At 41.0% G+C, this 13,601-nt stretch overlaps 1 pseudogene; it reads right to left on the bottom strand.

The window, feature by feature from the left end:
* Positions 1-4,038: 4,038 nt before the first annotated feature.
* Positions 4,039-12,740, bottom strand: LOC124039237 (annotated as a pseudogene).
* Between the last annotated feature and the right edge of the window lie 861 nt (positions 12,741-13,601).

Genomic DNA, 13,601 nt, shown 5'->3' with positions numbered 1-13,601 from the left:
TGATGAATGTTCAACACACTGAAGCCTAGAGATAGAAGCCGTTTTCAGTCTCTCCTTCCCAGCTTTAATGCACCTCTAGTGTTGCCTTGTTAGATGGGAGCAGGGTGAATAAGCCAGTAACCATCCAATGCATGTAAAATATATTCAAATTAGATATTCATACTTTTTTATATTACTCCAATATTGTGAACTGTATATCATGTTATACAGTATGTCTTGTTAGGATTCAACTGTAGTTGTTTTATGAAGACAATAGCAGGCTGAACATCCACATTTTAACGGATGAACATTTCTCTTTAAAAATGTATCCATCTGTTTATTGCTCACATGCCAGAGCTCACATGGATAGCTCATAGCACTGTCTTGCTTATGCAAATATGTTTTGCCTGGAAATCTATTTGGAGTTGCTCGAAGGAATCCAGAACGGGCCTCCTTCTGTCTCCCCCACCGGCTCTGCGGGCCTCCATTGCGCTGTCTATCTCCTCTCGCGTGGAAGAGATTTCACCAGCTCACACACGCAGGGACGGGCAGCGAGCCGCACGCACCACACTGCGCCGCCTCAGACGGCCCCACCATGGGCGATTATGCAGATCTCACATGCCGCCGCTGCTGGCTCTGCGAGCATGACAAGGCGGCCCACAACTGTTTGCTCAGTTGTATAATGCAAGCTATGGACCCTATTCAGAGGACAGAGAGTAAATCATTATATGCCTACTTTTTCACTAGAGTTGGCCATTAAAAGGTGAAAAAGGCTCTACAAGCAATGTTTAGGGGTTGTAGATTAACCTAACTTTTAGGTAAAACGTTAAATGTATTGTAATGTTGCTTAGAAAATGAGGGGGGGGTCAAAACATATGAGACTCATTTTTAACATCAATTTGTTCATTATTTGTTCATTATTTTTCCATTTGTTTTATTATATTGTACATAATCCTATAAAATAATGTTTGAAACAAATATGATGATGGTTGATTGTGTATAAAGGGTTTTAATTTGTATTTTGGGCACTAAAGTATATTCTTATTATTGAATAGGTGAAAAACAGTGCCTCGATATCGAACAAAAAAACTAAAGGTTGACATTTAACATGCCATAAACCTTTAGTTCAGGCCAAAGTAGGCTAATGAAATACTCAGAAAATATTCTTAATCACTAATCTCTACTCCAATATGGGATGTATTTATATTTAATTTATAGTGCATCTGATCTAAAAAATATCAAATAAAATACTTTACTTAAAAGTTAACCTTCCATAAGTCAAAGTAAAGACAATATGGTGATATGGGGGGTATGAGTAGGGGGTGTAGTGTTATGGGGGTCTGTGTGTGTGTGTGTGTGTGTGTGTGTGTGTGTGTGTGTGTGTGTGTGTGTGTGTGTGTGTGTGTGTGTGTGTGTGTGTGTGTGTGTGTGTGTGTGTGTGTGTGTGTGTGTGTGTGTGTGTGTGTGTGTGTGTGTGTGTGTGTAGGCTGGGAGGCAGCTAGCACTCCTCTTGGGCAGGGATGCGATTGGAGAGAAAGGAGGAGCGGAGAAAGCGAGCCATGTGCTTGGAACCAGAGGGCTGAGGAGCCTGCCTGGGCAGATGGTCCACAAAGGTGTTACCACACAGTGAGTGGGCAGTGCGATTGATGCATTGCAACATTCAAGAAGGTGGAACATTTGGCTGCTGACCCGCAGTCAGAACTCATTTGCCTTCCCTCCCAACTCATTTAGCTGCTGCTGCAGGAGATTGGGTCCGAATAAGCACACACACACATTCGGAACGCTGCACTTTCCCACCCTCTGGGGAGCCTATGCTGTGTGTTCACTGAAAACTTCTTCCTCTCTAAGGAGGTGGAGGGGAGGAGGTAGAACATGTTCATAGTGAACAACAAGCATACTACTACAGTACATGGTGGCTACTAAGTCTGCACAGGGACTTATTACTATTATTATACCTTTATTTCAACAAGGAACACAGACTGAGACCAAGGTCTCTTTTACAGCTGGGCCCTGCGTATACATGCTTACACATACAGTTTAGGTACAATGATTAAAAAACTAAACTAAACAAGACAAACAAAACCATCACAGATAACACAAAAAATACAGCAACAGATTACATTTACACATAGGTTATTCCAGGACTATACCCTTATTGTCACAGTGAACAAAAGTCTATACTGTTTCTGTGGTGTTGTTCCTTTTAGAGTTAGAACATCATTCCCAACATATAGTCTAATAAAAATGTACACAACATATAGGCTAATAAACATGTACACAACATATAGGCTAATAAACATGTACACAACATATAGGCTAATAAACATGTACACAACATATAGGCTAATAAACATGTACACAACATATAGTCTAATAAACATGTACACAACATATAGGCTAATAAACATGTACACAACATATAGTCTAATAAACATGTACACAACATATAGGCTAATAAACATGTACACAACATATAGTCTAATAAACATGTACACAACATATAGTCTAATAAACATGTACACAACATATAGGCTAATAAACATGTACACAACATATATGCTAATAAACATGTACACAATATATAGTCTAATAAACATGTACAAAGGCAATATCATTTTAGAACAACAATTTAAAATAATACAAGTTAAAACAATGGAATAAAATATAACAACAATATTTAATATTGTGAAGGTCTCACCAGCATTATAGGTAGGCTATAATACAAATAGGATGCTCAAAAAGTTAAACTACCTATTTTCTCTTAAATAACACATACTTTAGTTATGCACATGCCAGGATTTAATTTTAGAACCAAAAGCATTCTTACATCAGTTTAAACATAGACAATTTATGAGAGAGTGTGCTAACCAAAGGCAACATTATGGCAATGGTTTGTCTCAAAGCACAGTTAAATTATTAAGTATAAAAATACTGAATCATTAGTGGGATCAAAGGCAATTGAAATCTTGAGCATAAGAATGCCACACCATTCGTATGTTTGTGTGAGGGGACACACAAACAAACTCTAACACACACATTTTTTAGTTGTAATGTTTGAATCAATTTTGTTGTTTTATTGTTTGTAATATCATTGTATTATACATTTGTGTGACTGTCCTTGTATATCAGTGTATCAATGTTTTGTTACTTGTCATGTTGTGTTTTTTGTGGACCCCAGGAAGAGTAGCTACTGCCTTTGCAAAAGCTAATGGGGATCCAAATAAACAAATTAAATAGTCTCATTCGTTGCTCACTGAATAAAAACTCTAGCATATACTGCCACCTTGTGGTTAAATTCGGTAACATCAACAATACATTCCATTGAAATAAGTACTCATCAGCCACGTGAGAAATGTATAAAAGCAAAAAAATGCATTAGCTCTGTAACTAAACACCATCTTAATTTGAATACTTGTACTGAATATTTGTGATAATTAGCAGGTTGCAAAGGGCGACTAATAAACTTCCACTGTGAAATAAGTGTCAACATTTTGGCATCTTGCTTCATAAATTAACATCTTGAATGCAATGCTTATAAAATATGGTTAATCTCACCATCCATGCAGCAGGTAAGTGGACATACTGTATCTACAGTATCCTATAAATAGTGGATGTCTAAAGAAGAATTCTGTTGAAAGAGGATAGTGCTATACATGGTGTTTACATGGTTCTGTAGCTCAGTTGGTAGAGCATGCCGCTTGTAACGCCAGGGTAGTGGGTTCGATTCCCGGGACCACCCATACGTAGAATGTATGCACACATGACTGTAAGTTGCTTTGGATAAAAGCGTCTGCTAAATGGCATATTATTATTATTACATGGTACCTGGCTGGTGAAGGATCTGGTTTTGACCTGCATTAGACTATTTAATGATCACAAAATGCAAGTCATATTTTCCTATGAACCACTGATATTTTGTGTTTGAGCATAGTTCATTGACTGCATAAAGTGTGAACGTGACTAAACCTAGGACACCAAACTAAACAAAAAGGTCAGTAGCAGTCCAGCACAGACACACAAATTTATCACATCTGCATTTGTTTGTGATTCCACTCCGAGTCAATCATCATCCACCACAATCACATTCACGTTCAGCTGGTACTCAATGGTGGCCCATCAAATATGTTTCTCTTGGTGAGCTTATGTCCATAATGCAGGGCTTGGATTTGGCTCCTCGGTAAGACATAGTCCCACATGTTGAGGTCGGTCACCTCCCCCACAAAGCTCTGCAAAGCCTCCAGGTCTCCAAGGTGTTTGTCTGCTCTTGCCCCAAGAGGACGGTCCCCTTGGGCCGGATAGTGTGGCCCGGCTTGTACAGCTGGTAGGTGCTGCGGCGGCCGTCCACCCAGAAGGCAGCCAGCCCAGTACGGGACTCCCAGGTGAGGCAGAGACTTGTTTTGAAGGTGGTGATGGGCGGCAGGTGGAAGAAAGCGCTATCGCCGCTCAGGTAGAAGGCGATGCGGCCATCTTTCTTGTGCCACACGTTGAGCTCGTCGTAGTCGGTGGTGCGGTAGGCAAACAGGATGATCTGCCGCTCGACTTCCAGCTCAGTGACCACACGCATGCACAGAGTGAACGTGCGCAGGCCCATTTCCTTCTGGGGGATGAGCACCATTAAGCTGAAGTCTGTCTCATACGGAAAGACCAGTACCTTCCTGCCCAGGTCAACTGTAAACAATACCACAAACAAAATCTTCAACAATAACATCATCAACTTAGAGCAGTCACTGGTGAAGATGACAACAGTATTGTAGCAAATTAACTGACTGGAACTTGAACCTGGGGTTCCTCTTCTGACTGTCAGTCCAACACCTTAACCATTAGGAGGTCCAGACCCCTTGACGGTCATTACGTTGTACTACGGTCACAACAGTATAAAAACAGCTTTACATGAGCTCACTTGAGGAGGTATGCACGCGTAATGCTTTGAAAGTATTATGATATGAGCTATTGGATCTACTATATAGTTATGTGATACAAAGAAATAATCATAGCTAGTATAATCCAAAATAATTCCTCTATTTTCCATAGCCTACCAACCAAAACATACCTTCATTGGCTAAGGTGACACTGACGATACCCAGTAAGACTACGGCACTGGCAGCTATCTTTTCACTTGAGAATATCTACCACAGCAAACACATATAATAATGGCAAAAGGTGCCACAAAGTAATTGTGAAAATAATAAATAGTAGTAAATACATCATATAGTATAAACTGCATATTCTATAACGAAATGCCTCAACACACACAAAATACTAACAGAATTGCTCTATGATGATTTAAGGCTGTATTTCCATTGAAAAGCCTTCTGATGCTAGCTCACTGTCACGCCTGTATATTCTTGGGGACCTTCAATGCTGCAGATATTTTTTGGTACCCTTCCCCAGATCGGTGCCTCGACAGAATCCTGTCTCGGAGCTCTACAGACAATTCCATCGACCTCATGGCTTGGTTTTTCCTCTGACATGCACTGTCAACTGTGGGACCTTATATAGACAGGTGTGTACTCTTGTACTCCCTGTTCACCCATGACTGCTTGTCCATGCACGCCTTCAACTCAATCATCAATTTTTCAAACAAAACAACAGTAGTAGGCTTGATTACCATCAACGATGAGACAGCCTACATGGAGGAGGTGATGGCTCTGGGAGCGTGGTGCCGGGAAAATAATCTCTCACTCAACGTCAACAAAGGGATGATCGTGGACTTCATGAAACAGCAGAGGGAGCACCCTACAACAATGGGACCGCAGTGGAGAAGGTGGAAAGCTTCAAGTTCCTCGGCGTACACATCACTGACAAACTGAAATGTTCCACCCACAAAGACAGTGTGGTGAAGAAGGTGCAACAGCGCCTCTTCAACTTCAGGAGGTTAAAGAAATTTGGCTGAACACCTAAAACCTTCACAAACTTTTACAGATGCCCAATTGAGAGCATCCTGTCGGGCTGTATCACCGCCTGGTACGGCAACTGCACTGCCCACAACCGCAAAGCTCTCCAGAGGGTGGTGTGGTTTGCCCAATGCATTACCGGGGGCAAACGTCATGCCCTCCAGGATACCTACGCCACCCGATACCATAGGAGGGCCAAAAAGATCATCACTGACATCAACCACCCGAGCCACTGCCTGTTCACCCTGCTATCATCCAGAAGGCGAGGTCAGGTACATCAAAGCTCGGACCGAGAGTCTGAAAAACAGCTTCTATCTCGAGGCCATCAAACTGCTAAACAGACATCACTAGCACATCAGAGGCAGCTGCCTATAGACATAGATTAGGAATCACTGGCCACTTTTAGAAATGGATCACTAGCCACTTTAATAATGTTTATGTATCTAGCATTACTGATCTCATTTGTATAAACTGCACTCCACACTATTCTACGGTATCTTAGTAACTTTAAATTGTGTTTACATATTGCATCTTCCATTTAATATGTATATACTGCATTGTATTCTATACTACACCACTAAATGTTAAACAGCCATCTCCAGCACATCAGAGGCTGCTGCCTATAAACATAGATTAGGAATCACTGGCCACTTTAAGGAAATGAAACACTAGCCACTTTAATAACGTCTTCAATGAAGTTGTAGAAACATCACAATGATGATCAATAGAAACAGGATGCACCTGACCTCGATTTCGAGTCTCATATCAAAGGGTCTGAATACTTATGTAAATAAAGTATCATTTTTTTGTTCTTAATACATTTGCCAAACAAAAATTACAACTGTTTTTGCTTCGTCATTATGGGGTATTGATGAGGGAAACAAAATATTTGGTACTGGGGTTCCAATGGCCAAGAGCCAATGAAATTGCAGGGCGCCAAATACAAATCAACAGAAATCTCATAAATCAAATTTCTCAAAAATACAAGTATTAGGCACCATTTTAAAGATACAATTCTCATTAATCCAGCTACAGTGTCTGATTTCAAAAATATTTTACAGCGAAAGCTCCACAAAGGATTATGTTAGGTCACCACCAAGTCACAGAAAAACCCAGCCATTTTTCCAGCCAGAGAGGAGTCACAAAAAGCACAAATAGAGATAAAATGAATCACTAACCTTTGATGATCTTCATCAGATGACACTCATAGGGCTTCATGCTACACATTATATTATTTTGCTTTTCCTTCTGTTCGTTTTCCCCCTGCTGGTCTTTTTAGGTTCGTTCCCCTTTTTCTCTCTCCCTCTCTCTCTCTCTTCTCTCTATCGTTCCGTTCCTGCTCCCAGCTGTTCCTATTCCCCTAAGCAATCATTTAGTCTTCCCACACCTGTTCCCTATCTTTTCCCCTGATTAGAGTCCCTATTTCTCCCCTTGTGTTCCGTTCCTGTCCTGTCGGATCCTTGTCTATTGTTCACCGTGCTGTGTCTTTGTATCGCCCTGTCGTGTCGTGTTTCCCTCAGATGCTGCGTGGTGAGCAGGTGTCTGAGTCTGCTACGGTCAAGTGCCTTCCCGAGGCAACCTGCAGTTTATTATCGAGTCTCCAGTCAGTTCTCGTGATTACGAGTGAAATTGTTTTTATGCTTTATTTACCGCTCCGAATTGTCTAGGAGTATTGAATATTTACTTTACTGGATTAAAGACTCTGTTTTCGCCAAGTCGCTTTTGGGTCCTCATTCACCTGCATAACAAAAGAGCTCTCATCCGGTCCCACATCACAGTAGAAGCCTGAAACAACGTTCTAAAGATGGTTGCCATCTAGTGGAAGCCTTAGGAACTACAAAATAACCCATATCCCACTGTGTATTCGATAGGGGTGAGTTCAAAAACTACAAACCTCAGATTTCCCACTTCCTGTTTGGATTTTCTCTCAGGTGTTTGCCTTCCACATGAGTTCTGTTATATTCACAGACATCATTCAAACAGTTTTAGAAATGTCAGAGTATTTTCTATGCAATATTAATAATAATATGCATATATTAGCATCTGGGACTGAGTAGGAGGCAGTTCACGACAGCACACACGACACCATACACGCTGTCTGTCATCTGTCCGGTACAGTTGAAACCGAGATTCATCCGTGAAGAGACTGTCTGACAGTTTTTGCAGAGCCACAGTTTCATCAGCTGCCCAGATGGCTTGTCTCAGTCAATCCCGCAGGTGAAGAAGCCGGATGTGGAGTTCCTGGACTGGCATGGTTACACGTGGTATGTGGTTGTGAGGCCAAATTCTCTAAAACAACATTGGAGGTGGCTTATGGTAGAAAAATGAACATCACATTCTCTGGCAACAGCTCTGGTGGACATTCCTGCAGTCAGCATGACAATTGCACACACCCTCAACTTGAGACATCTGTGGCATTGTGTTGTGTAACAACATTGCACATTTTAGAGTGGCCTTTTATTGTCCCCAGCACCTTTGTAATGATCATGCTGCTTAATCAGCATCTTGATATGCCACACTGGGATCTTTTATTTCAGCTCATGAAACATAGGACCAAGACCTTACATGTTGCATTTATATTTTTGTTCAATGTAGTTATCACATTTTCTGTGCTAATCTATGTAGAACATGGGCCTGTTGGAAACTACAACTCCCCTACTACATCGTACAGTTCAGACAAACCACAGAGTGCACATTGAGCTCACAGAGTTCACAAATTCACTTTTCAGCAGGACAATAACCTTAAACACAAGGCCTAATACACAATGGAGTTGCTAAATCAAATGTGCCTGTGTGATAAATTGAATGTGCCTGAGTGGCCGAGTTACAGTATTGACTTAAATCGGATTGAAAACCTATGGCAATGATCAACAAGCAACTTGACAGAGCTTGAAGAATTGTTAAAAGAATGTGCAAATATTGTACAATCCAGATGTGCAAAGCTCTTAGATTTACCAAGAAATAAATCGCTGCCAAATGTGATTTTAATGTGATTTAGGGGGTTGAATACTTATCAAATCAAGATATATTAGCGTTTTATATTAGTTTCTGTATAACAATGTGTGCTGAGAGTTGGGAAGCAAGTTCAGGGAGGGAGTGTTTTAATAAATAAACAAAATAATACAAAATAAGAAACACGAACAACGCAGACATGACACAGAAACAATAACGCCTGGGGAAGGAACCAAAGGGAGTGACATATATAGGGAAGGTATTCAGGGAAGTGATGGAGGCCAGGTGAGTCTGACGCACAGGTGCGCATAACGATGTGGACAAGTGTGCGCCATAACTAGCAGCCTGGTGACCTAGAGCCCGGGGGGGAAGCACAGGTGACATTGTTTTTTATATGTTTTTTATGTTAGAATTTTCTTCCACGTAGACAGAGTTTTGTGTAGATCGTTTAAAAAAAGACAATCAAATCAATTGTATTCCCACTTTGTATTCCAACAAAATGTGGAAAAGGTCAAGGGGTGTGAATTGTTTCTCTAGGCACTGTAGATGTGCCACATCATTTTTCATCCCATCAAGGTGTGCCATAAAATTTGATCTGATCTTCATCTAGGTCACAACAATCGACAAACAGTATGCTTAAACGAATAACACAAACAATTATATATTTTCATGTTTTTATTAAACACACTGTGTAAACATTCACAGTGCAGGGTGGAAAAAGTATGTGAACCCTTGGATTTAATAACTGGTTGACCAACCAGCAATAACCTCAACCAAACGTTTTCTGTAGTTGCGGATCAGACCTGCACAACGGTCAGGAGGAATTTTGGACCATTCCTCTTTACAAAACTGTTTCAGTTCAGCAATATTCTTGGGATGTCTGCTGTGAACTTCTCTCGAGGTCATGCCACAGCATCTCAAATCGGGTTGAGGTCAGGACTCTGACTGGGCCACTCCAGAAGGTGTATTTTCTTCTGTTGAAGCCATTTTGTTGTTTATTTTACTTGTCTTTTGGGTCGTTGTCCTGTTGCGTTACACAACTTGAGCTTCAATTGGCCAACAGATAGCCTAACATTCTCCTGCAAAATGTCATGATAAACTTGGGAAATCATTTTTCCATCGATGATAGCAAGCTGTCCAGGCCCTGAGGCAGCCACAAACCATGATGCTCCCTCCACCACACTTTACAGTTGGGATGAGGTTTTGCTTTTGGTGTGCTGTGCTGTGCTGTGCCTTTTTTGTGTGCTGTGGAACATCCAGGTACACTTTTGCAAACTTCAGAAATATTTTCTTTGGACAGCAGTGGCTTCTTCCGTGGTGTCCTCCCAGTAACACCATTCTTGTTTAGTGTTTTATGTGTCATAGACTCGTCAACAGAGATGTTAGCATGTTCCAGAGATTTCTGTAAGTCTTTAGTTGACTCTAGGATTCTTCTTAACCGCATTGAGCATTCAGCGCTGTGCTCTTGCAGTCATCTTTGCAGGACGGCCACTCCTAAGGAGAGTAGCAACAGTGCTGAACTTTCTCAATTTATAGACAATTTGTCTTACCGTGGACTTATGAACATCAAGGCTTTTAGAGACACTTTTGTAACCCTTTCCAGCTTTATGCAAGTCAACCATTCTTAATCTTAGGTCTTCTGAGATCTCTTTTGTGCGAGGCATGGTTCACATCAGGCAATGCTTCTTGTGGATAGCAAAATCACATTTTGTGAGTGTTTTTTAATAGGGCAAGGCAGCTCTAACCAACATATCCAATGTCGCCTCATTGACTGGACTCGAGGTTAGCGGACTCCTGATTCCATTTAGCTTTTGGAAAAGTCATTAGTCATTGGGGCGGCAAGGTAGCCTTGTGGTTAGAGCGGTGGACTAGTAACCGAAAGGTTGCAAGTTCAAATCCCTGAGCTGACAAGGTACAAATCTGTTGTTCTGCCCCTGAATTTGTTCTTAACTGACTTGCCTAGTTAAATAAAGGTAAAATATATGTATATAATTTGCCTAGGGGTTCACCTACTTAAACATGTTATACATGATGTCAGGGCTCTGCACTTCACAGCGCTGTATGGGTTTTGAATGACAGCCATATTTCCCGATGTCATTATCAACAAATGCAGCAAAAAGAGCAGCAAATGTAAAATTCACATAAAATCAACAGTGTTATGTTTGGATTCAGTCTGGTGTCAGGTAAACTTGTCCTTCAGTCTAATAATTTCCGCATAATTGCTGAAACTGTTCACTTTCACTCAATGTTCATCAGACACGTGAGATGGCGGTTTGGTATTTTTTAAATACAGCACATGCGGCATGTCTCACATACACAACTTCCTTTTTGGTGCAGTTTTCATTAAGTTTTTCTTTGGTTTCAGTAATGCCTAAAGCATTCAACTGGATTAAATACATTGTGGGTTGACTCCACTTTAGGCTTTTTGTATCCGCTAAAACCGCCTTTTGTTATAAAGTGAATGACCAAATCTGAAGGTAGAAGAGCCATACTTTATGTAGCAGTGACATCTTACTACTACTAATTGGTACCATCAAAGTACACGCATTAACGACACTGTATTTTACATGCTGTGATTGACACATGAAGTGGTATTCTTTATTACTTTCCTTTTTCAAAACTTTTTATAATGAAATTCAGGGAAGGGTCGTCAAGTAACCTTGATCAATTAGAGAGGTTCAATAGTTAAGTTGAATGCTTTATGTGAAACTTCATTCAAATTTATGCTGTCTTACTGTTACTGCTCTAAAACCTTGTGAACTCAGATCCTTCATATACAGTTTGTCAATACTGGAAAATGTAAATGGGCTTTGGAACAATAAAATATTTGAAGATATTTTTTAAATTTTTTTATGTATCCGTTATTTTACCAGGTAAGTTGACTGAGAACACATTCTCATTTACAGCAACAACCTGGGGAATATTTACAGGGGAGAGGAGGGGGATGAATGAGCCAATTGCAAACTGGATATTATTAGGTGACCATAATGGTGTGAGGGCCAGATTGGGAATTTAGCCAGGACACCAGGGTTAACACCCCTACTCTTACAATAAGTGCCATGGGATCTTTAATGACCTCAGAGTCAGGACACCCATTTAACATCACATCTGAAAGACATCACCCTGGGGCATTGGGATATTTTTTAGACCAGAGGAAAGAGTGCCTCCTACTGGCCCACCAACACCACTTCCAGCAGCATCTGGTCTTCCATCCAGGGACTGACCAACCCTGCTTAGCTTCAGAAGCAAGCCAGCAGTGGTATGCAGGGTGGTATGCTGCTGACATAACATGTATTTTCATTAGTCTCCACAAGAGTTCATTAATATTCTTTGCTATGGTATTGATAAAGTGCACTTTGGGAAATTATTAATTAGAAAATAGGTTCTAGGTGATAAATAGACAGATTTAGATTAGTAAATTAGAATAGTCAAAAATAACATTTTGAATAAAATGTTTATAATAATATTTCTTATTCATGTAATACATTTGGACAAGGACACACATTCAACAGAAAAGTGTTTCTCTGGTTTGCTTCCCAGAATAATATATTTTCCACTAAAACTCATATCTGTCAGATGACGCTGCAACAAAATCATTGATCAGGTCGCCCCCTACTGGTTTCAATGTGTTATGCAACACCAAGTCAAATGTTTTGCATAACCCCTCACAAAATGAAGTAACAAGGGACACTGCACCAGGTCAAAAAACCTTCGGTCACTCTATTTGCCTTTCATACAATACAACAATTAAGCCTCTGAAATAAGACATATCTCTGATCACAGAAAATAACAATATCACTAAGAATGCTTTTCCCTTTAAGGCATTGAGCAACAGTTGGAGATGTAACACATTTTCCTGAGTAGAAACAATGCAGAGTTCAGTGAATGGCCAAACATAATAACAAGCATACCCATACTGATCCAGCCACATTCTCCTTAGTCATGATAGCTTTCCAGGTACTCAAGACATCGGCTCTGACACACGGCAAGCCAACAAGTTCTCGTAATCAAGGGTGATTACATAATGATGAAAGGAAAGGACACCGAAGGTCTGTGTGTGTGTCTGCCTGCCTGCCTGTGTTCCAAAAGGCACTAGTAACATCACATGTTGTGCAATTCACCCTTTACTGTCTGCTGTAACACAGTACAAATATGGCAAGAACATTATATTAGTCTTTGGTCATTGGTTAGAAAAGCTTTGGGTGTTTTAGCCATCTGCAATACCTAGCAGGTCAGTTTGCAGGGTCCGTCATCTTCATGCCCTCTGGTGGACTATGACCGGTCAGGCATCCAATCTTCCCACTTCCTCCCTGTTTGTGATTGGTCTATGACCACGTAGCCTCGCTTTGATAGGCCGACAGCATGGCTATGCCATCTGGTTGATAGTGGTGGTTGGGCCCTCCTGCCTCCTCAGCCTTTTGGTCACTGCTAGAGAAGCCCTGGACACCCTCTCCTGAGGCCAACACTATAAGGGTGTCCCCGGACATGTCCTCAAACTCAAAGGTAAAGGTCCCAAAGAAGAGCATGATGATGATGCAGAAGAGCCACTCAAAGATTGCGGAGGCGTGCTGTTGGGCAAAGCTCTCCTGGATGAAGAAGACACCGCCTGGGAGAGACAGAGGGTTAAGGAGAACAACGTAACCTATCTCGACAGAAGGAGAGCCGAGAGATAGCATTTGGACACACACTTGGCAGTTGACAGAACATACCACCCTGCACCCCAATCCTGGCTTGCCTCTGAAGCTAAGCATGTTTGTTCGTGGAGACCAGATGCTG

Source organism: Oncorhynchus gorbuscha, linkage group LG07 (assembly GCF_021184085.1).
Source record: "Oncorhynchus gorbuscha isolate QuinsamMale2020 ecotype Even-year linkage group LG07, OgorEven_v1.0, whole genome shotgun sequence".
In the NCBI taxonomy this organism is placed as follows: domain Eukaryota; kingdom Metazoa; phylum Chordata; class Actinopteri; order Salmoniformes; family Salmonidae; genus Oncorhynchus; species Oncorhynchus gorbuscha.
The sequence above is the reverse complement of the archived record's forward strand: the minus strand, read 5'-3'. Positions and strand labels throughout refer to the sequence as shown.